Consider the following 23387-nt stretch of genomic DNA (forward strand, 5'->3'; position numbering starts at 1 on the left):
CTGCCTTCTGCCTGACATTTGACCTCAAACCCTGGCCCCTGGTCCTGCCCACTCCAAACTTCTATATCCACATTCTCCAACATCGTTAATGTGCAGTTAACTATGATCTCTCCTATGTCCATATTCCAATATCAATGTGTAGTTATCTTTAATAACTCCAACATCCCAGTGTTCTATATCATGTACATGCAGTTAAGGTTCTCTGCTGATATGAACAGATTTTGAGGATTGTTTGGCTGCTATTCGTTAAACCTGCTTTAGGTTACTGTAATTGTCAGTCTCAGCGGTTGGCCAAATTGTTGTGTAGTGCCACTGAGTTGGTTGGGAGATGTAGCGTCTGTGATCCCAGACAGACAGGTCTACAGCTGAAATGGTCCCAGTCTCGGCTGGCCCCGCCTCTGTTTTGCATGTCACATTTGAATATATTGAGTGGGCCATCTGTAAGCCATTTATCTCATTCAAAAAGCTGTTAAGACTGCTTTTCCTCCCCCCGGTCCTCCCTCCAGCCCTGTCAACACATACACGTCAACACATGCATATACACACATAAACACAAATAGATTCACGCAGGCACACTTGACACACACACACACACACACACACACTGGTAAACACACAGTCAGACAGCAGCACACAGGTCTGAGAACATTCTCCATTCGTCTTATCCCTTCCGCCATCCATCCTGCTTTCCATTGCCAGCGTTTCCTGCTTTTTCTTCCCTGTTTTCCAACCATTTTTACTCATTATACTCAGTGATCTGTCAAGTCCTTCAGCTGGATGTGTGGACGTCAGTCTGGCCATTCATCACCAGGCCCATCCACTACGCTGGACATTGTTTTTATATCATCCTCACATCGGTCTGACAAGTGATGCCTGGGTCCCTCTCTCCATCCCCACTCTCTCCGACGCCACTCTCTCCGGCGCCACTGGGACTGCGGCATGCGCGACCTCTCAGCGCTGACCGTAAAAGCACTATTACAGGAGTAATGACCAAATTTAACAGCTTGATTCGGCACACCTGGGTTCCAGAAAGGGCTGTGTCCCTCCTCCTGCAGACCCACACCTCTACCCGAGTAGCAAGGCACTCGGAACCACTGAGCCAGATCTTCATTGACAGGGGTCAATATCACTATGGAGAGTGACGCTTATTTTTCGCTTTGAAGACGCAGTATAGATTTTGCAGGCTGCAATTCGCGCCTGCTTGTAGGGCCAGAGGGGCTTGACAGGAGGGAGGGAGGGACTGAGAGAAGCTCTACCGGTGAACCCTCAGACTGAGAGGCTACTAAGCAACAGATTCTAGAGGATTTAGGAATGTAGGTGCAAGTCAATGAAGTCATTCACCTCTTCCAAAGGTTTTCCGTAACACGTTGAAAAAAAACACACACATTAAAAACACTAAAAACCTGTGTATACTTGCAGAGGAAATGTGAACCTGCATTTACTGAAAGAGAGAGGTGAGGATGTCGAGAAACAAGGGAAGGGACAGTAGGAGGATGAGTGGTTGATTCTGTAAAGCCTCTAAAGCCCCTCTATCACAGACAGAGAGAACATAGGATGATGCCGAAGACTGATGCCCAGACAGGCAGTAGAGTCTCTGCCTGGAAGCAGCACAGCCTGGGGGCAGTAGGGCCAGAGGTCCCCCTCAGCCCCCGCTAAGCTAATGTGCTAATCTGTTTTCTCCAGTGAACCCTGCGGCCATCTATAGCCATGATTGAAGCTTATGAAATGGTCCTTAACCAAAATTGGTCACACTACACGGACAGAGACAGTAAACTTAAAGAGAATGTCCACTTTCATCATAACTATGTAGATAATGCAAATTACTAATTGCTTGGTTCAGGCATGCCAAAACCAGTCCACAAATGCAATTTCTTTGTGAATTAAAAATACAGGATTTTGTTTTTTGTTAAAGTTATACTGTAAAACTACTGAGGTCAGTCAAAGATCATTTAGAACATATTTCAAGGAATTACAAGAAAAGCTGTCATCCAAATTCTCCTGTTATCGAGATTTTCAAAATCCCTTTTTTGGTCTGTGGCTAAACCGTGTTGTCTACCCCTGCCGTAAGGCATTCTTCACCCCCTCTGTCTTGCGGTCTGCCCTCTGAAAAATGATATCCTACTCCACTGTGCAGAATATGGTCTACTATAACAAGATATGAAGGATATTCGGTCTTCACAAAAACAAAAATAAAGACATACATTATGTGATTTCAACATACAGTGGTGGTAACAAAAACATTGTACGTATATATATATATATATATATATATATATATATATATATATATATATATATATATATATATATATATATATATATATATTGACGTGACGTTGACTAAATAAGGCAAGGATCTTCTACAGCTTCAGTAGGCCTGTAACCAAATGAAGAAAACATTCAGTACAAATCAAAGAATTTGGGGATGACGTGGGGATAACTCCCAGGCATTTCACAGGTACAGTATACATGACAGGTGTGCATTATGTGCCATTATTCATTGACGGTTGGGTCTTTCCCAGACCGTGTTCCAGTGTGTGACGGGCAGAGGCTGGTGATTGCCAGGGGCTGAGAGAGACAGACAGACAGGAAGTGGGGGGAGTGTGGGAAGTGCTAATGGAGCTAAGCAGGAGAGCAGCTGATCACAGCACTGAGACCCTGCCAGCCTTGCCTTGCCTGGCCAGGGGCTCTGGGGTGGTTCTAGGCCTCGTGACTGAGACATATGCTCATGACAAAACACATCCAGCCCTGGCGCTCTCTCGGCTCCCCGTATTGCCTCCCCCCCATCCCCAAGCAGAAGCAGGCATCCCTCCCGGTCAATACATCAACACACTGGTGGGGGCAGAGGGCAGGCCTGAGCCCCTCACAGCAATACCCTGGCTGGGGCAGGCTGGGGCGGGCTGGGGCTGCCTGAGGCTGGCTGGCTGAGGCTGGCTGGGTCTGGCTGGGGCTGGCTGGGTCTGGCTGGGGCTGGCTGCTGGGGGACACGTCTGCACTCTGTAGAGCAGATCGGCCACCCCCCTTGAACGACACTGAGATATGGAGCCAAAAGCTGACTGTGCTATTTCTTTGTTGTCATGAGATACAAATGTATCTTCTTACCCTGTTGTTTTTAACAGAAATCCTAACAACTGAACACTTTAATCAGATGATTTGACATAAGTATATGGTGCGTGAAGCCCTAAAGCAGACCATCAGTCTCTGTATAGAGGCATCTCCAGAGTTCTGCTCTTACTCAACTCTTGAAGAAGCATCAAGATGGACATCCTTACTCATTCATATATTCATGAACTGACAAGTTAGAAGTTATTACTGTCATAATTGACCATTCATCTGCTTGAGTGGCAGGTTAATCTCCAAATTACAAAATAACTTCACATTAAATATTGTACAAATTGCTTGAGTAGTACAAGTCCATCGCAACAGATCCAATATAGGGAGATAAAAAGTATAATTACTTTAAAAGTAAATTACCTTTTATGGGATGGTACTTATCAAACGTTATCTAGTGCTGGCTGGCAATTATTAACATCTTAATCAAATATAGATGGTCCTCTTAATGAAATTATTCCAGGCCATCAGGGTCCTTTGGATAGCGAGACGTGATGACACATATTTGATAAGGTAATAATATGTGGACGGTCCAAGGTTCTTAAAGCAGTGCGTGGCTTTAAAGGACCAAGATGAGATGTGGCATGTGGGTAAAAGACGAGACTTTGACTGATCAATGATTGTCTGCCCATTGGGTTAAAAAGATGGAGTACGCCTTTTCCAAGACTTTTTCACATTTTGACAGCCTTTTCTCCCTCTTCTGTCTTTTTGCAAACTATTTATCCACAGCCCTGTCAGTACAGAGGTAACATCTGTCATGTCAATAAAGCTATTTGCAGTGCATTGATCAGCTGCGGGCCCTTATATCCCACGGGGCACTCCAGAGAGAGCTGCAGCTAGTGAGTAAGGGAGCTCTGATTCGCCAACCCCAGATAGCATCAGTGGCCCTTTGATAACCATTCCTGTGTCTCTTCGTAGCCTTCTCCATACACCACTGCTGCTCCCTGGAGATAGTGCCTGATAACACTCTCTGCCTGACATTCCCCCTCAGCAGCGTGCAGCCATGGAAGTATACCCTCACAGCCTGGTCTCAAGGCATTCCCAGATTTGGTACGTAAATACTAAATGCCTCTATTTCGAACTATGTATTACAGTACATTAGGTTATATTTATATATATAGATCTTAATAGCATTAGTACAATATGGTGCTTAATTAGTCCCATGCCGGTCAGCTGGTAACAGCTTGGCTCTTGCAACGACAGCACTGTGGATGTGAGTCCCACAGTGGGTACCATTCTGAAAGTGTATGGATGTGAATGTAAATCATTGCGTTTAAGAGCGTCTGTTAAATGACTTGAATGCAAATTGTGAATGTCTTACCCGGGCAGAACTAACATGTGATGGTTAGGAGTACCAATCACAAAGGAACTTTTTAATTAAACTTTCAGAGAACCAAAACAACAGAAGAAAGGATAATTCATGTCAACATGTTAAGACATTTGTGTTGAATGAAATAAAAGGAAAAGGATTAGGGGAAAGGACATGATTCAGACCCAGCTTTTGGTTGCGGTAAACACTAGCATTCAAAAGTTTAAGGTCACTTTGAAATGTCAGTGTTTTCCATGAAAACACATGTGAAATGAGTTTGAATAGGAAACATAGCAAAATGAAGAGAACATTTGGTCATTGACAAGGTCAGAAATAATGATTTTCAACTGAATTAATAATTGTGACTATTCAAACTTCACTTTCATCAAAGAATCCTCCATTTGCAGCAATTACAGCCTTGCGGACCTTTGGCCATTATAGATGTCAATTTGTTGAGGTAATCTGAAGTGATTTTTCCCCACGCTTCCTGAAGCACCTCCCACAAGTTGGATGGTCTTGATGGACACTTTTTACGAATCAATAGGTTTGAGATCAGGTGACTTTACTGACCACTCCATTATAGACAGAATTCCAGCTGAGGGCTTCTTCCCCAAATAGTTATTGCATAGTTTGGAGCTGTGTTTTTGGTCATTGTCTTGCTGTAGGAGGAAATTGTCTTCAATCAAGTGCCATCCAGAGGGTATGGCATATACCCTGTACAAATCTCCCACTTTACCACAACCAAAGCACCCCCAGACCATCATATCGCCTCCACCATACTTGCCAGATGGTGTCAGGCACTCCTCCAGCATCTTTTCATTGGATCTGGACACATCAAACTTAGATTAGTCTGTCCATGACACTTATTTCCAATCCCCCTCTATCTAGTTTCTGTATTCTTTTGCCCATCTTAATCTTTTCTTTTTATTGGTCAGTCTGAGATATGGCTTTTTCTTTGCAACTCTGCCTAGAAGGCCAGCATCTACACCTCTACACTGTTGATGTTGAGACTGGTGTTTTGCGGGTACTATTTAATGAAGCTGCCAGTTGAGGACCTATGAGACACCGCTAATGTATTTGTCCTGTTGCTCAATTGTGCACTGGAGCCTCCCACTCCTCTTTCTATTCTGGTTGGAGCCAGTTTGCGCTGTTCTTTGAAGGGAGTACTACACATAGTTGTACGAGATCTTCAGTTTCTTGGCAATTTCTTGCATGGAATAGCTTTTATTTTCTAGAACAAGAATGGACTGATGAGTCAATTCTGACTATTTCTGGCCATTTTAAGCCTGTAATTGAACTCATGATGGCTGATGCTCCAGATACACAACATATCGGAAGAAGATACGTTTTATTGCGTCTTTAATCAGCACAACAGTTTTCAGCTGTGCTAACATAATTGCAAAAGGTTTTCTAATGATCAGTTAGCCTTTGAAAATGATAAACTTGGATTAGCAAACATAACATGCCATTGGAACCCAGGACTGATGGTTGCTTATAATGGGCCTATGTATGCCTATGTAGATATTCCATAAAAAATCTGCTGTTTCCAGAAACAATTAGTCAATTACAAGATTAACACTATATTTCTAATCAATTTGATGTTATTTTTATGGACACAAAAATGCTTTTCTTTCAAAAACAAAGACATTTCTTAGTGACCCCAAACTCTTGAACAGTAGTGTACATCCAAATATTCTCTTCCACCAAACAACTAAAGAAAATATTATACTATATTTCTTGTGAAACACTGCGTTATTAAATATTACATAATGACCCCGAGGTTAGGTGACCCCAGAGAAACACAGGACAGTGTCCAGACTGACAGACAGCCTTTACCCTGAGTGTGGATGAGGTTTTCCCTCTCTCTAATACTGTCCTGACTGTTAGGAGGGGCAGACTGAAAAAACACCTCCGCTGTTTTCCCAGAGACAGAGTCTTCTCCACCCAGGATGTTCATGTCTGTCTGTCTGGATAGTGGAGACATCTCTGTCAGCTGGACAAAGCTTTTTTGTCTCCTTTTATATATATATTTACATCTTCTTGAAACTGAGAAAATCAATGGCTAACTGCGATCTGTGGAGACACAATCAATTTTTCTTGGGTCTTATCCCCTGAATGGAGATGAAGGACATAATGGAATATGGTCATTTCAGGGTCAGAGCAGACTTTGGGAGAGGGACGTTAGATGAGACGCTGCACACATCCTCCTGTATTACGGCTCTTATTGATTTTTCTCACCCTGGGTGACTATATGAACCACTGCACTCTTTCACACCGGAGCCAAATCAGGACTGCATGGAAGCGCGCTGTCTAACAGTTGAGTGGATGAGACTCTGAGGAGTAAATACATTTGACCTCTCAGTCTCTCTGCCTTCTTCTGGTGGATTATATCATGCAGTGGCAAAGAGCTGGTCCATCCCTCACTTCCGCCAAATTGTGTCCACTTTCAAATTGTGTCCAATCATTTTATGAGTTATAGAATAGCACATGTTGTTAAATAGTAGGGATTTGTTTTCTCAGCACACTTCCTGTTTACGAGTGGGTTAGTGTAAACTACTTGATCTTAGAGGTGCTTGAGAGCTGTGGCAATTGCCCTGAAACATAATGCCCTGGTGCATATAAACACAATTGTGAAGAATCCACTGGCTGCATTGTAAAGCACTGTAATTATGTCTTTTCTTTCTAAATTAAAGAAATTGCCTCTGGCCTTCACATAATACTGAAGCAATTTCATGACTTGCTAATTTTCCTAATTTAATACCTGTGACGTGATTAATTAATCTTGGTTTATAAAAAGAAGACTAGAATTAGCACTGGAAATTTATCTATGAATAGACAATTTTCCTATTAGCACAGTTGTGGTTCTAGCACAGTGATTTGCAATGCAAGAAGCAAATCAATGGCATGTTTATTTGTGTAACAAACAATTGTGATGACTCTGACAAACACTTCAACGCTACAGTGTTATTGACCGTGCCAGACTAGCTTGAGTCATATTGTATACATTAAGTTGGAGCAGTTGACTGCATCAAGAGGAATAATAGGTCATGCACGACAGATCCCAATGAGTTTTGTAAAGCTTAATTCCTTATCACTGATTAAAGTCCCTTAAACTCAATCACAAGAGCCATAAGTTATGAAATAATTCCTCACAACAGTAATTGGTGGACTGACTGAGTGGTGTTGGAATGTCTTCTGTGTGGCAATGAGTAGATTTTTTTTATACTTGTCACTAATGGGGTATTAGGAAAGTTACTCAAACAATTTGGTATGAGAAACGTAACAAACTTGGATAGTCCAATGTTCCTATGGGAAGTGATAGAAAACAAAGAGAAATCAGCAGAGATTGAAATGCATTTGACATTCAGTCATCATTTCAACAACAAGGCTATAGCCACATGCTCCTTCATCACAACAATAACTGAATCATAAAATGCCATTTAGAATGCTGCTTGACCAGAATGAGCCCCATATCAAGGGCACAGAGCGTAGATAATTTGTTATTGCGCTGAAGATGCAACAAAATAAAAAAACACTGAATGTATCAAACAACCCAATTGATGAATTAATGAAATTCTTTTCAGATGTGACAAATTTAACATTAGATGAATGATTCATTCTCACCATTTGCTGATTTGTTGTGTGAAATGCAGTCCAAGTTAATCTGGTGGTGCCACAGCAATAATCATGGACGATTATGGAAAATAAATATTGACAAAGCAGAAAGAAATGATGATGTAAACCTTGGAAAATAAACTATTAACATAAACAGCATTGAGGGCCTTGGTTCTGACATCCAGACAATTCTACTGGTCTATATTGTTTCTCAAAATATCATCATTTTGTTATTTGATTTAAATCCATAGAACAGATCCAACCTGCCACTCAAGTGATAATCAACATATTTCTTATTTTTTACAAGAACATTGACTGAAAAAAGTTGACACAAACAAGGCTCTTTGTATGAGTTAAATAAGACATGAGACTTTTATTTTCCATTTTAAAACCCCAACCTCAACAGCAGTGTTTCGAAATTGTTTAAATCAGAGGATTAGCAGCCCTTTGTTCTGCTATTTGTTGATTACTCTCCTGTGATTTGATACCTTTGCTTCCACACTAAACGAATCCAGTTCTGCCCACAGCCGAGGGTCCCAGGCTTCTAAAGGCACCACATATGCACAAAATAATTTACTGAACTATTGTTACATTTTTATTGATATATTTATTTATATTTTTCAACAACATCAATCAGGGTCTCAACGTACTATTGACAAGTGGTGGTAGAATACACCAGGCAATATAGAAAAGTGTTTGTGCTTCAGCAGCAGTGTCTGTTATGTTAGCAACTGATGGAAACTCAAATAGCCTTGTCAGCTAACAGTTATGTAACCTGGTAGTTATCCAGAGAGCTAGTCAGGTATATAAACTGGTAGTTATCCAGGGAGGTAGTCAGGTATATAAACTGGTAGTTATCCAGGGAGGTAGTCAGGTATATAAACTGGTAGTTATCCAGGGAGGTAGTCAGGTATATAAACTGGTAGTTATCCAGGGAGGTAGTCAAGTATATAAACTGGTAGTTATCCAGGGAGGTAGTCAGGTATATAAACTGGTAGTTATCCAGGGAGGTAGTCAAGTATATAAACTGGTAGTTATCCAGGGAGGTAGTCAAGTATATAAACTGGTAGTTATCCAGGGAGGTAGTCAGGTATATAAACTGGTAGTTATCCAGGGAGGTAGTCAAGTATATAAACTGGTAGTTATCCAGGGAGGTAGTCAGGTATATAAACTGGTAGTTATCCAGGGAGGTAGTCAAGTATATAAACTGGTAGTTATCCAGGGAGCTAGTCAAGTACATAAACTGGTAGTAATCAGGGTACATGCTCAGAGACATGACCTCCTGGGGCTTTAAAACACAAAATAATCTCTCTACCCTGAAAAGAAAAAACAAACCTTGTCTAGGCCCCTGAATGTCTGACACTGGCACTGAACCTCAATATGCCATGTCATTATTTCTCTTTCTGATCAATTTTCTTCCTTCCTTGTTTTAGTGAAGCATAAATAATCAGAGTAGCATGATACGGTGCACATGTGCCATACAGGGTTCTCCGAACATGCTGTGAAGAGTGCATCTCTGTAGTAAATGTGCATAAAAGTGTCATGATGCTTTATAGCAGCCATCATTTCAACCTGACTATACAATGACAGTCTACTTCTGTCTAGAATGACTCCAGCTCCAGGTCCATTACCCTGGACCACAGGAGGGTCTTCAGACATGTTTGTAGTATGTCCAGAAGTGACACCTCCTCTATTGATTTTGTTGGTCACTCTCTGACATTATATGAACACAAAATGTCACAGCAAAATGTGTGGAACCGTAATCTTGCTTTAAACTGCAACAATTTCTCTACGCACTATGGCAAACCGTGTGTAGATGAAGGAGCTTCACTTTAAAGCACTAAAATGTTTGGCCTGCAAGGTATGTGAACCCTCAAATATTAGAGGCAGTTCTGATGGCCTTGGACCACGAACCAGATCACCATGAGCACCACAGACACCGACGAAGAAACATTCCACCAACCTGAAATGATCCATCATGTTATTTCCTAGATATTGTGTCCCCAGTGCCAGTGACAAAGTGGTACAGGGGGGAAAACATATTGAGCCAATAGGTAAATCTACCAGCCTGCCCCAAAATCTCAGAATCATAATAAATTGATTGAAAAAATATGAAACAAGTGGCTTGCCCTGGGGCTACATGGCCCTCCAAATCCATCAGTGCATTTTTTAAGAAGGTCACTTTCTTCCCCTTTAAATCAGCGACCGAGCGAGAAATGAGCAGCTGACTTTGAATTTAGAGTGTTCATTAATACGATATTATGTCAAATCGCTGCCATGATTCAACTCTGCACTTGGCTCTGATTTGAGGATTTGTGCACAGGGGTCGATATGATGAAAGTATTGGGGAGGTTTGTACAGGGCGTGGAGGGAGGTAACAGATAAGCCCTCTATTTACATACAGTATTATGTCACTCATGACCCAAGTGTTCTGTGAGCCCACTGGCCAGGTCTAGAAGGAAGACAGTAGCAGGTGGTTGTGGCTGGAAAGATATGTAGTGGTTCCACTACAGAAAGAAGGAAAGAGCCACTGAGCAGGAGAGCCAGAGGGAGAGGGAGAAAGAGAAAAAGGAGTGAGCTACAATGCAGGAGAGTCAGTGGTAGAGTCGGAGAGAGAGAGAAAGAGACAGCTAGAGAGTCAGAGGTAGAGTCAGAGGGAGAGTCAGAGGGAGAGTCAGAGTCAGAGGTAGAGTCAGAGAGGGGGGAAAGAGAGGGAAAATGAGTGTTGGGACCATCTGTCAGTGCTGATGATGAATGGAAACAGACCTCTCAGTTCTCTCCTTGGCGCTACAGCCTTCACCACCACCCCAGCTGACATCTCTCTGATGCGCCATGTTTTGTAAATTCGTAGCAAATTACTCCCTCAGATGCTGCCGGCACCTGTCCGTCACGCCGGAGGGAAGGGTGATGTCACACAGACAGGTGAGTGACAAGGACGAGACGGGGGGGGGGGGGGGACAAGACAGAAGGAGCAGAGTGAAAAGAGGTGGGGGGGGGGGGGAGCAATGGGCGAGAGAAAGCCAGGGGCTCTTCTAACCATGAATTCCCCTGGGCCAAGCAGTATCAGTCAATCTGGGGCTAATTCATGTCAGAGCGTGTATCCTATCTCCTTGAGAGGCCAGCAGAAGGTTGATAAAATTGAAGTGGAAATGAAGTTGGATGCACCAGAGGATAGGCACAACAATGGTGAGGAGAAATGGACTAGTGTCCCTGGTGCTCCCCTCCTCTATCAGCATATCCCCCCGACCTTGGCTTATGTCCTTGCCCTTGTACACTTTATACCTCCTATTTTCAATATTGTTCTGGAATAACCCTATTTTCAAATGCCCTAAAGTTTGCAGGTCCGTAAGAGTCGGGTTAACCTCCCTGTCACTGAAACAATAGTCAGTATAAAGGGAAACAGAAAAGACCAAGAAGATTCTATGTAAATCTCTCTTATCAGCTTCACCTCATCTCCTCATTAATTTCCCCGGTCTATATTCATGAAATTGAGAGACATTTTGGCCTTGCACAAGGGCAGAGACACATTACACAGCTCATATGTTGGCCATAATTCTCCGTCCCAATACCATAATCCCAGAGGTCTGAGTTGCATGCTCCTGGGGCTGCGGGCTAGGTATCTGTCCAAGCACTTTGTGGTTGTGACAACTGCTAATGTAAAAAGGCTTCATACAATACATTTCATTGATTGATGTGGTCTATACTGTACAACAGCCTTTAGGAGTGGCCACATCAGCCTCTCGGGTCATTTCGCCGTGAGTGTAGTCGGCTTTTGTCTGGGAGCCACGGAAAGTTAGGCTTGACAGTGGCCATGCAAGCTGGCATCTCCTCTGACAGCAGATAACCCAGACAGGCTGCAGAGAGGGGGAGACGTGACCCGGCACGACATCTTTGTGTCAGTCTTTCTACTTGGATCTCATGTAATATCCTCTCCAATCCGTTTTCAACCCTGGGAAGCTTTTCCACACATTCTTGCCGTTCAAAAAGCTCCAGCTTCTCCCTTTGTAGTCTGGGCCTCTATTTATGAAGGTAAGAAAAAATCAATAGTGTTCTAGCGCTCAATTCACCTGGTCCCGAGAATGGAATGTGTGCGTGCGTGTGTGCGCGTGTGTGTGCGTGTGTGTGTGTGTTTGCATTTGCTGTCTTTCAAAAGCTTCCTTAACATCGCTTGGCGATTGTATTGATGATGTCCTTCCCCATATAGGGTTGATGGAGATAACCTTGGTTATACCGTGTGTTTGAACTAAATGAAACGAGGTCTTTGGCGGAAGCTTATGAGGAAACTGCTGGACGTGTTATCATTGGTCAAAGTTCAAAATACAAACATTCAAGATCGACCAGTATTCATCCTGCCATGGCATTGCCTGTTTGATATTCTCTATATTTCACTGCTAATTGTTGCTGGTTTAGCTGGGAACACATTGGCGGGCCAGGTTTGTGAATAACCTGCCACGGCTGTTTAGCATTGCGAAGATGAAGATGGACAGAGCACAAACTCATGCAAGCAAACACACACCAAGAGCACAATGCCTCCCTCACTAACTCCCATCTCTCCTCAGATTTGTCCTGTATGCTACTTAGGGTATGTTATATTAGCAAGATAATATCTTTATCCTGAAGCCAAAGTACCCAGTAAGAAGTAGAAGTGACATGATTCCTACTCCGATAAGGACAAAAATATAAATGATCAAATTTAACAACTGTAATTAATCAATACCAAACGTGTATATCGATACTTTATGAAAAGAGCACAGTGAACTAACCCCAGACAGTAGACATAGTTAACTTCTTGACATTTAGAGTGCCTATCTCAAAGGGCAATATTCCTTGTCTACTTCTCCCATGTGTGGGCATTCTTCTGATTCTCAGTGGTCTCAGAATAAAAACATGCAAACGTTATTATTCGTTTTTCAGGAACATTTTCAGGTTTTTCTTGCAAGGTTTCCTCTAGCTAGTCAGGTAATTGAATTGTGTCTGGGAAATCTGTAAGCTGACTTGTTCTAATAACCTTTCTATATTCAGTTTAATAAGCTCACCATAAATTGCAATTTGTCTCACCGGATAGGCCATAGGTTGAAAGGGGAAATGCAATATTGTAAATGTAAGACTTTCAGCAGATTTAATCAACAATATCTCTCCCCTCTAGCCTTTCAGCAAGCTGTTTAACACCTTGGAAACAGTGACTGCCACTCACTGGATAATCCATTTGTACATGAAGACATACAGTACCATAGCTCTGGCAGACCGAGAGGAAAACATCCAGTTAGCCATTTGTCCTGCTAGGTGATAACATTCCCCTGACAGGCTGGATCAACATGCTAAGATCTTCCCAGTCAGCGAGGGGTCATTATGGCCAGGTACTGCTGCCGTTAGAAGGCCCAGTGATTTAGAAACACAACTCAATGGTGCTTAGTGCAGTTTAGTGGTGACCAGACATATTGAGATTATGTCACAGAAAAAGCAAAAGAACAGTGGAGGCAAAAGAGAGATATGATGTGATGAAGGTGAGGTGAGTAGATGATATCTGGCCTTTGATGCTATCTGAGAGCAGTCTCCTTCATCTGACACATCCAGTCGTCCAGAAAGTCTGCTTGGATCTTTAGGGGAAACTGTTACTGAGTTAAGGCAGAATTGCACCAAAAGCCCTGTACTTGCTTTTTGAGTTCAGAAGTACACTACCTGTGAATAGCAAGAGAGAACATTATGGGGGAAATTATACAGCAGTGAAAAACAGTAAAATATAGGTGGACTATTAGCATTCCATAAAAACATACCAGAAGCAGGAAATCTGACATGATTTGTTAGTGTTTGAGTGGCAGGTACACCCTTTAGTTTTGGGTCCCTATCTTATGAGGTAAATCACAGAGTAGTGTATTACTATTGAAGTTTTGGTCATGATGGAAATGATAGTAGAGCACACCACTGTCCTCTCTCCACTGCTTACACTCATAACCCCAACAAATGAGACATTCAAAAAACGTCATTTCATTTCAACTCCAAGACACACATAGAGATACTCAATATCTCACTGATGGAAATGTCCTTTCCCATATTCTCCATGAATAGATTCAAACAGTCCTCAAGGAATGAATAAAAAAGGTGAAAGAGGATTAGGTGGAGGAGAGTGGTAGAAAGTAAAGGATGGATAAATGAAGAGAAAGGTGAAGGGGGGCATGTCAGTGGCAGGTGAAGCGAAGGGAGCAGATGGCGAGGTTGGAGGGCTCCTAGTGGTACATAATGTGGCCCCAGACCAGGAGAGGCCATGTCTAAATTAATATGATCTGCCCACCTTTGATATTCAAGAGGATTACACCTTGTGTTCAAACACAGAGGACTGAATGGACCGGGATGAAAAGTGACACGGAGCAGAATAGAATTAGTGGCTGCTTAAGGACTTCTTCATTCATTGTTAACTCCTTGCAGCTCATTAAGCCTAATCCTTATTAGGGTGTAAGTAACGCAGGTCTGAATGGGCCGGTAGCGGCTAAAGGGACATGTGTCCCCATTGTGGGGCTCGGGGGTTAATCCTGCTCCCGTTGTGGGGCTGAGGTTGGGGGGGGGGGGGGGTTAGTTCATCCGTCACCCGCCTCCTCTCCATGGAGGTCTCTGGAGAAAGAAGAGAGGGACTTTCCGTGCCCGACTCTGAGCTGGCTGCCTGGCGACAGGCCTGAGGTACAGCCCCCTCTTTTGTTCCTCCGCCTGGCACTCCCTCTCCTCCAAACACATAGAGTCTGACTTGCCAGGGTGAGAATCTTGAACATGCCTATAGGCTACCAATCTTTACACTCAAAGGACTACTAGGGGATCTTCTGCGCTCCACTTTATGAACTGGTAATCACAGTGACTAGTCTGACTGACCTGTGTGCGTCATAGAATTCAGCTGGCCAATACTCTAACAAGAGGTTGGTCTGAACCTCAACTAGTCCAGCATGGAGCAATGCATCCAATACCGTTTACGTCTTTACGTCTATAAACTAGGATGTTTAAAACGTCATTATTTTTTACAGCCATCTGAGGTGCTCTTTCATAGCACCAAGCTGACCACCGCTTTTGAGTGGCTACAAAGCCCAATATGTGATGCCAGCATCACCCCAGGAATGGGGATGCTCTATCAGTAGGGTCGGGTCGGGGCACATGTTAAGCTATCCTAGGGCATTTGGTGAGTGAGAGTGCCCTCAAACATGCTGTCCAATGTGACTTCTGAATGGACAAACAGATGCAGGAAGAAATGGCTTTGCACAGAAGGCTTGCTCTCCTGACTTTGTTGATTCAATGGGATATGACAGAAGAAAGTAATGTATAATTATTATAAATAATAATAAATAATAAAAATTATATCTCATCTATTCTATATGATCCAGAGCAGAACTGCTGCAAAAAGAGAAACACCATAAACATTCAACTGAGGCGGATCTTGATATGAACTCTTAATGTTTGAAATACTCCCATTAACAAGCAACTACTGCTCCTGAACAAAGACACTGCAATGCTTTTAGTGCGCTGTGCTGCTCCCAGTGGCTGAAGTAATCCAGTGAATGTATCCCATTTCCATTTAGATGAAGCTGGGGGATTGGACTTTTTTTCTCTCCAATCCCTGAGTTAAGGATGAGGCTCCTATTATGTAAGTGATAATTACCTTAATTTACAGAGCAGCCAGACAGTACTGTTAAATGTAATTTGTGTTACTTTTTGCGTTGTTCCCTAGGGGGAGTGAAAATCAAGAGTATCCCTGGCTATGGCCAAGTGCTACTGCGTTAGGATGGGAGAAAGGAGAGGATGTAAGAGCTAATTTGTCTCTCCAACCAATGCTATATGGGGGGGATGGTGTGTTTGGCCTGAATGAGACGGGGGCAGAAAGAGAGGGAGGTATGGTGATGGATGAACCCATGACCCTGCTGCAGGTTCTCAAACTTCTTTTACACTTTTGCTTTTGTTTTGAACCAACAGGATGAAAGCTAAATAAATAATGACTGGAACAACAACCCATCTTCTGGAAACACTGCACTGTATTCTTCAAGACAAACACATGATCAGTGAACTAGAGGAGCAATCTGCCTCTGTGTTATCACAACATTTAATGTGGCATATGGTCCAACAGTCACTTGGTGTGATTGGGATTTATTCCGGGATGCCCAGTTCGCCCCCAGCAATGAACACCTGCAGTACAGCTTGGAGATGCAGAACATGGAGAAACAACAGATGCACAAACTGAACCTTCAAATAGTCAAAAGCAGCATCCACATCTCTGCTTGTATCGAAGTCTAAAAATGCCACATTTGCATTCCTTCTCTTCTAGCTATTACGGACATGCAGTGACTTTTCCACCACTGTTAGCAGCAGAACCCATTTGACCAGCAAGGAGAAGGGAAGGTTTATTGCAACATTGCAGATGACGCCAAGCGCTGTTGTCATCGCACAGCGTTGCTCTGCTGGCTGGATGTTAATGACGGTTTCCACTTGGACAGGAAGTACAAGTCGGCCACTGCCGGTCCTCGGTGATGATGGCCATCTGGACCGTCTGTGAGCGTTTGTTTCCACGGCCGTTCTGCCCTGGTAACAGCCCACTCCCCGGGTAGCCTGTTAGCCCCACGTTGATCACCGTGGGGGTTGACTCCTTCAATGTCCGCCTCTCCATGCCTCATCAACAGCACCAGCAGTAAAACCAGAAATTAGCACCTCTTGTCTCCTTGTGAATTGCAGGGTGGAGTGTGGCACGGACGTTTCCGCTGGGACCTCTGACAGAGATCTGAGAGGTAAGTTAGCGGGCAAGCTTCCCTCAGTGGATCCCACACTGTCACCATGTAGTAACCAGCCATACATACGGTAAGCCGTCTCCAGAAGGTCGGCCCATTCATCACTCATATTCTGTGCGGTGTCTCCTTTGTGAAGCTGTGTATAACTCCAGCTATATGCATAACATACACCTTGCCCGCAAATGCTCGGCATACAAATTGCTCTCCCGTCTAGTTTCGTTCACAGCCTGGTCTCGTGATAATACCGTTCACTCGTATCAACTGTTCATCTTTTAGCGTTGTACCTCTGTCAGAGCTCGGTCTCTTGAGATGCCCTGGTTGAGCCTTCAGAACGGTGATAAGAAGACTGAGAAACATGAACCTCATCCACACTATCTGCGTCCCTCATTGTCTGCTCTCACCCCCTTCCCATGAACCTCATCCACACTATCTGCATCCCTCAGTGTCTGCCCCCCCCCCGAACGGTAACAGGCTTCCATCTAATGCCACAGTGTGCTAGCTAGCTTGTCTAGCCTCAACACGCTCACACGCACGTAGGGCCAAATAGTATCATGCAAATGAAGTCAGGCTCATTTGAAGTGCCCAGGGAGATCAGTGGTTTATCAGGAACATGTCTGCCAGAATGCACAAGGATGGTCCATTGACACCGGGGAGCGCACATGGAGCCCTATTCACAGCTCGAAGGTCACCCAACACACGACACAGACAGTAGATGCATACAAAAAAGGTCAGGACAGAAGGCTACCGCTCTTGCCCTATGCAGCTTCACTGTTTGGTAATTGTCAATGAGTAATCCTATTGAACTTTGACAAACTAATCCTTTTGTGCTGGGATGCTTTGTATGTACCAAAACAGCTGTGGCTAACTAAAGAATCATGACATAAGAGTCATTTGCAACTGTTATACAATAACCACAAGCATTTATTTTCTTGGTTTTTCAGACATTGTTTCAGTGGAAAGAATAAGGCACAGGAGCATGAGACAGCCACGGTGACGATTATTAAACATGACCAAGAAATAAAAAGTGATTTATCTTATGGAAAGCCATTCCCATTCGTGCAGTATGCTAAACATTGTATCCAGCAGAGCACAGGGTCTATAGAGAGCGACCCCCCACGGTTATTCAAACTCCCACAGTGCTCACTATCAAAATGTAATTAAATTATCAACTGATACACATCAGAGTCGTCACGCTTGTTTGTTTATCCATTATTAGAGAGCGAGTGCTTTCATGCTGTGAATAGGAAACAGGTCTGCCTCCAAAGACTCCATCATGCTTCTGTACTGGGGCATACTACTGCTCTGCTGTGACTAACTCCTGCTGAGAAGAGCCATGTTAAGCACAAAAGGGACTCAAGCAGTTTTAACCCGTTCTCTATAATGGCTCCTATGCTACAGAGGAAGGCAGATGTGGTTCGGGGGTGAAAAGATGTACAGTACACACATCGTTTCTCATCCTCCACTGCACCATCCAATTTGTCAAGATGAATCCATTAATCAATCAACCAATCTTAACACCTGTGACAGGAGCACACCTGGAAGCAATGATTAAATGAACTGAATGTCAAGGATCCACACAGATTCCCCACAAATGGAAGCACATGCAATAACTCCATCAACTTTGGAAATGATGCCATGAACAGAATATAAATGATTAGTAGAGCCTGAGTGTTTGCAATGATTCATGAAGCATTCGTCGTTAGTCAAGGCAGGTAATAAAATGTTGACAAAAAATGTGTGGATAATAGTAGAGAGCATCATGACTCTCGATTTGACTGTAATCTGTTTCAGCACTGTATAGGTTTACATTCAGACTCAAGAGGCCATAACCCAGACCTCTTAGTCACACCTCCTTGGAGGTCTGGAAACATTTGGATTTCCAAAACGGTTTGGATGAAGCACTTTCTTCCAGCTCTAAGACATCCATTGGACACATTTCAAGAAACCTCCCCACATTTCCCGTTGAAGGCATGGTAGGTTTGCTGATTCCATCTATGCCATTTACACATCTTTTATGTAAGCTGAAGACAGGAACAATATAATGTTTTAGGAAAGCCATTACTCTTCTTTACAGTTGCACACTGTTGCACCATGATTGATGCTGTCTACATGGTAACACCAGCTAGGGACTTGACCAGGTGACCAATATTTCCAAGTTAAATATTGCTCACTCATCAAAATAAACATATACATTTTAGTGTCATACCAATTAGCCTGGGATTCATAACATCCGGCAACTGAAGATGTTTGAGGATGTCGCCGAACGGGACCAATTTATTTTCCATTCTAAACGTATTTCAAGTTGGATTTCAGCCTGTAGGAGATTTCAATTGTAGTAAAGAATATTGTTGGCGATAACCAATTGGATTTCAGTGATACAATCTAGTTGGTGGGGAGAGTCAGTGTCCTTCGCTTCCGCTTTCTGTAGCGTTGCTCTCCACTGTACCATGAGAGAAGCAACTAATATTAGTGTAGCCAATATTAATGTGACTGCTAATAATTTGTTTTTCACCAGCTAGCCAAATATGCTTTGTGGTTTAAAGCAAACGCTAATATTGTTAAGGCGGCTAACTAGCCTCATCACTTCATGCACTGCTTAAAAGGATTTAGTCCAAACATACTCAAACAACATAATTATACATTAGGAGTATTGAGATTGTTTGTTTGGGCAGAACATTGTATATTGTTTGTGTGGCAGATATATTTTCTCAAACCAGCAAGCAAGACCAAACATACCACATTAGTTAGCTGGTTATCTTAACTATCGGGTGGAAAGGCTGAGTAAGAGTATGACATCACAGTGATGAACTGTGTTCCCTCTAGCCAAGAGCATAATCCAGTGAGCATCTTTTGGAGCACTGCCGAAGCAAGGCAATTGATTGGATAGAAGTGTTTTGAGGCATGTCTGAGTTGCACTAGGTTCCACCCTTTTTAAACGGATTTTTTTTCAACTACACGCTAAATTTAGTGAAACACGGTGCTAATTCTGTAAAAATTCAACAGCACACCAGCTGTGTGGAAAGGAAAGTGAGGTATGACTGTTTCTCAGAATAATCCAATGCTTTTTTTTAGGGAAAAAAAAAATGACCTACTTTGTTGACAAAACTCAAATGTTTCCTTGCCTTTGTCCACCTGTCTGTGTTCCTTTTGTCATACCACTTTCCCCTCATCTTTGTAATCCCTGCCCAAAGGCACTGTTCCCTCCTCTTTGTTCACCCTGCCCAAATTGTATACCCATTGTGCTGTAAGGGACCCATCCAGTGCCAATGATGAGGGGACAATTCCACAATTTCCTTCATTCGACAACTTTAACCACTCATAATACAAGAGGTGTCGCTGCTCCCATTTCATATGTGGCTGAATCAATAAGAGGCATAATGATGGTTGTTACAGCAAATTATGACATGTTTGTGGCACGACATTGCTCTGTAAACTGTCATTACAGCAGAAGAGGCTTTCTGTGCTCTGCGACGTAAAGCAGGTAGAGGAGAAACTCTGCCTTACGCTGTTCTTTAGCCACTGCAATCTCCCATAATCACCTCCATTTAGAAACACAGAAATGTTCCATATCCCTTCTACAAAATAAGTATGGAGCATCAATCAATTTCCCTTTAGTTTGCTAGCCTACTTATTTTAATCTGGGTATGTGATGGTTCTAACTGAGGATTGTTGTGGCATTAAAGCTGTTTTTATAACTAGGATTTGCAGTTCTACTGGGGTAGACTTACCCATTTGTCTACATTGTAAAACAATTTTATATGGTGGTTTTATATGGACCTTCAATGAATTTCTTAGTAGAGTTGGGGCTGTACTCCAGCCCATATTTTTGCAGCATGAGGACTGGACCATTTCAGTGGACAGGTCCAACTCTAATACCAACAGAACATACTTTATTTTGTCCCCGCACTCTCTTCATTTTTCTCATTTGTGTAGCACACTAAATCCTCTCTGCCAGCCTCTTCTTTGACTCAGAGACTGATGTGTGATCCAGGAGATGTCAGTTGAAGTGACCTGTCCTCCTTGTGTTTGCTACCGTGGAAGTGAACTCTGCAGCACACCTTTAGAAACAAATGTTTGTTCAGAGAAAAACATGCTAATTATTATCTACTGTACAACATGTAGGCTAATTGCACGACTTAAGTAAAACATAATTTTTCATCCTTTTCAACATTTATTTAGAAAAAAAAGTAAATTATGTTCTCCATGCTGTGTTTTACTTTTTCCAATATGACCTGAGATGTGAACAAATCCAGATTGATAAAAGGCAAGTGAATGTGATAACTCCTTTTTTGGCTAAAGCAGTCAAAAGGACAACTTGACCAATCACATGAGGCCTAGTATTAAGTGGACAACTTGACCAATCAAATGAGCAGCCAACTGTCAGGAGGGGGAAGCCATTCCAGTCCTGGTGCTTTTAACCAACCTCATAACACCTGTCATTAAAGGACATATATCAATGGGACATTTGTAGTGGCTATTGAAATAAATTCTGCCTATTTAACAAGGGCCCTTCTTTAAAGAGTGTCTCATTGACACAGTGACGAAACTCCTCTCTAACTTACTACAATTAGAACAATTACACCCAGAGGCCTGGGCAGTGGTACTCAGCACTGAGTACCTGTGTAATGGTGACTCTCCAGTTGATGACTGGCCCCACATCACGGCCATCATGGTGAGACTGTAGAGGAATAGCTTTTCATGCAGGTCAGGAGCCCAGAAGGACAACTGTAACACTATACATCACTCAGCTGATGTTAATTGCCATGATCTACTCCGCAATGCCCTCTCATTCTGAACTAGATGTCACATTGGAAATTACAGTAGAAACTTTGTTAATAATATAAATAAATATCATTAAGATAGTACCACGAAGCTATAGAACACATCATGAAATGACCAAACATCACTAAGATAGTTGATAGGAAATAGGCATGAGAAACAACACATATGTGCTGACTAATGCTGAACAACAGACAATATGTGGTGGCCATTGCTGATAGGCCCCACACACCCTGTCCACACCTCCTGCTAGGAACTGTCCATATGACTGTCATAGATTCTATCGGTAGACCCATGGACCACAGAAGAGGTTGGAACACACCATACAAGCGTATCATGTAGGATAAACCTTTCTTATGGAGGATAATAGACTGCGTTATGGTTGGCTACAATCACTGACCGCCTACTATGTGTATTGGCATAAAGGACTGTGTTTACTTGTAATTATTGGAGAGAAAAATTTAAGAATGGAAGGTTAATATCGTGGCCTCATGCTGAATAAAGATGGCTCTCCCCTGACTTCTGGTTGCATTCATTTTGTTCATGGATCAAAACTGGACGGAATCTAACACAGTACTATGAAGCTATAGCACACCTTATTAGATGACCAAATTTCAATAAGATAGTAGTATAAAGCTATATAGCAGGATGTCAAGAAAATCTGAAGAGTGGGAACAAAGAAAACCTCCCCGTTGCTACCCTTTTTCCCCCAAGTCATTCTTCAGCTCCCAGGCAGACATGAGAAATCAGTGTATAAAGATTTAAATTAACTCCCTTTACTTACTCGGGAATAGATGGCTGTTTGATGAGGCTAGCAGGGGATCTTCATTCAGGAGATGTCAGTCTGTAGCATTCCCTGAGGTGTGTTTACTGGCTAATTAATATATTAGAGGCATGACAAATAGTTAGACAAGGACCTCTTTTCATCTTCACTCCTCAGTGCAGAGCTAAGAGGGACACACAGTCTGGCCTGACTGCCCAGCATCAATATTCCTGCATCCCCCTTCTCCGGCCTGCCATATAAAAGCACTCATAATTCTGCTGCTTCTGCGTGGCCTTTGCCATAGACGGCGGCCATATTTCCTGGTGAATTCAGGGGATATAAAAGCACCACCTGCCAGGCTGTTGACGACAGCCAACCTCCTGGCTTTGTGTGAAGGACAGGCAGGGGTCAGAAACAGTAGGCTCCCAGACTCCCCTACACGGAGTATATAATAAATCACAAAACATAAAAACATAACAGCATTTACAAAGTTTGGAATTCTGTGTTATGTGGACTATAATTGTAAACAGTACTTGAAATATCTGACTCCATAAAAAATTAGAGACAATATTAATTAGCTGTATGAGGTATAAAAACTCACATTTCTGTGCAGTACTAATCACACAAAACGACAATAAATGTGTTTACATTTATTCATACATCACATCATATTGACTTACCAAACTACTTAACCAGAAGTAGTGACCTGGGGTAGCATGGCTTGTCTTGAATCAATAGACCTCCCCATATAACCCCTGTCAGAGAAATAACTACAAGTCTGGCCTGCAGGAAAAAAAAGCAACGAGTAAGCTGATTTCATTTTCTCCAGTAAGTGACCCTACAGTATTTTCAGTAAATTACTTTCCATACCGTTAGCATTTAAATGTGACACAAATGTCAGCAGACACGATTTACAACCCAAATACTGTAGCAAGTGCTCTTGGGTAGTGAAGTAAATGAACAGGAACAATCTATGATGTAGAAAACAATCAACTACCAATATGTGGCGGTGGTAAGGGACAGTTTCAAATGTACTCATACAATAAAAAAAAGATTC

At 42.6% G+C, this 23387-nt stretch overlaps 1 long non-coding RNA gene across 1 annotated transcript; it reads right to left on the reverse strand.

Moving 5' to 3' along the window:
• Positions 1-20698: 20698 nt before the first annotated feature.
• LOC109615905 lies at positions 20699-23097 on the reverse strand. The gene is made up of 4 exons (XR_002196928.2): positions 23011-23097; positions 22352-22441; positions 21407-21521; positions 20699-20846 (listed from the first exon to the last, which is right to left on the reverse strand). It is a non-coding gene; the product is annotated as an uncharacterized LOC109615905 (long non-coding RNA).
• Positions 23098-23387: the final 290 nt, after the last annotated feature.

This window comes from Esox lucius, chromosome 7 (genome assembly GCF_011004845.1).
Source record: "Esox lucius isolate fEsoLuc1 chromosome 7, fEsoLuc1.pri, whole genome shotgun sequence".
Taxonomy (NCBI): Eukaryota; Metazoa; Chordata; class Actinopteri; order Esociformes; family Esocidae; genus Esox; species Esox lucius.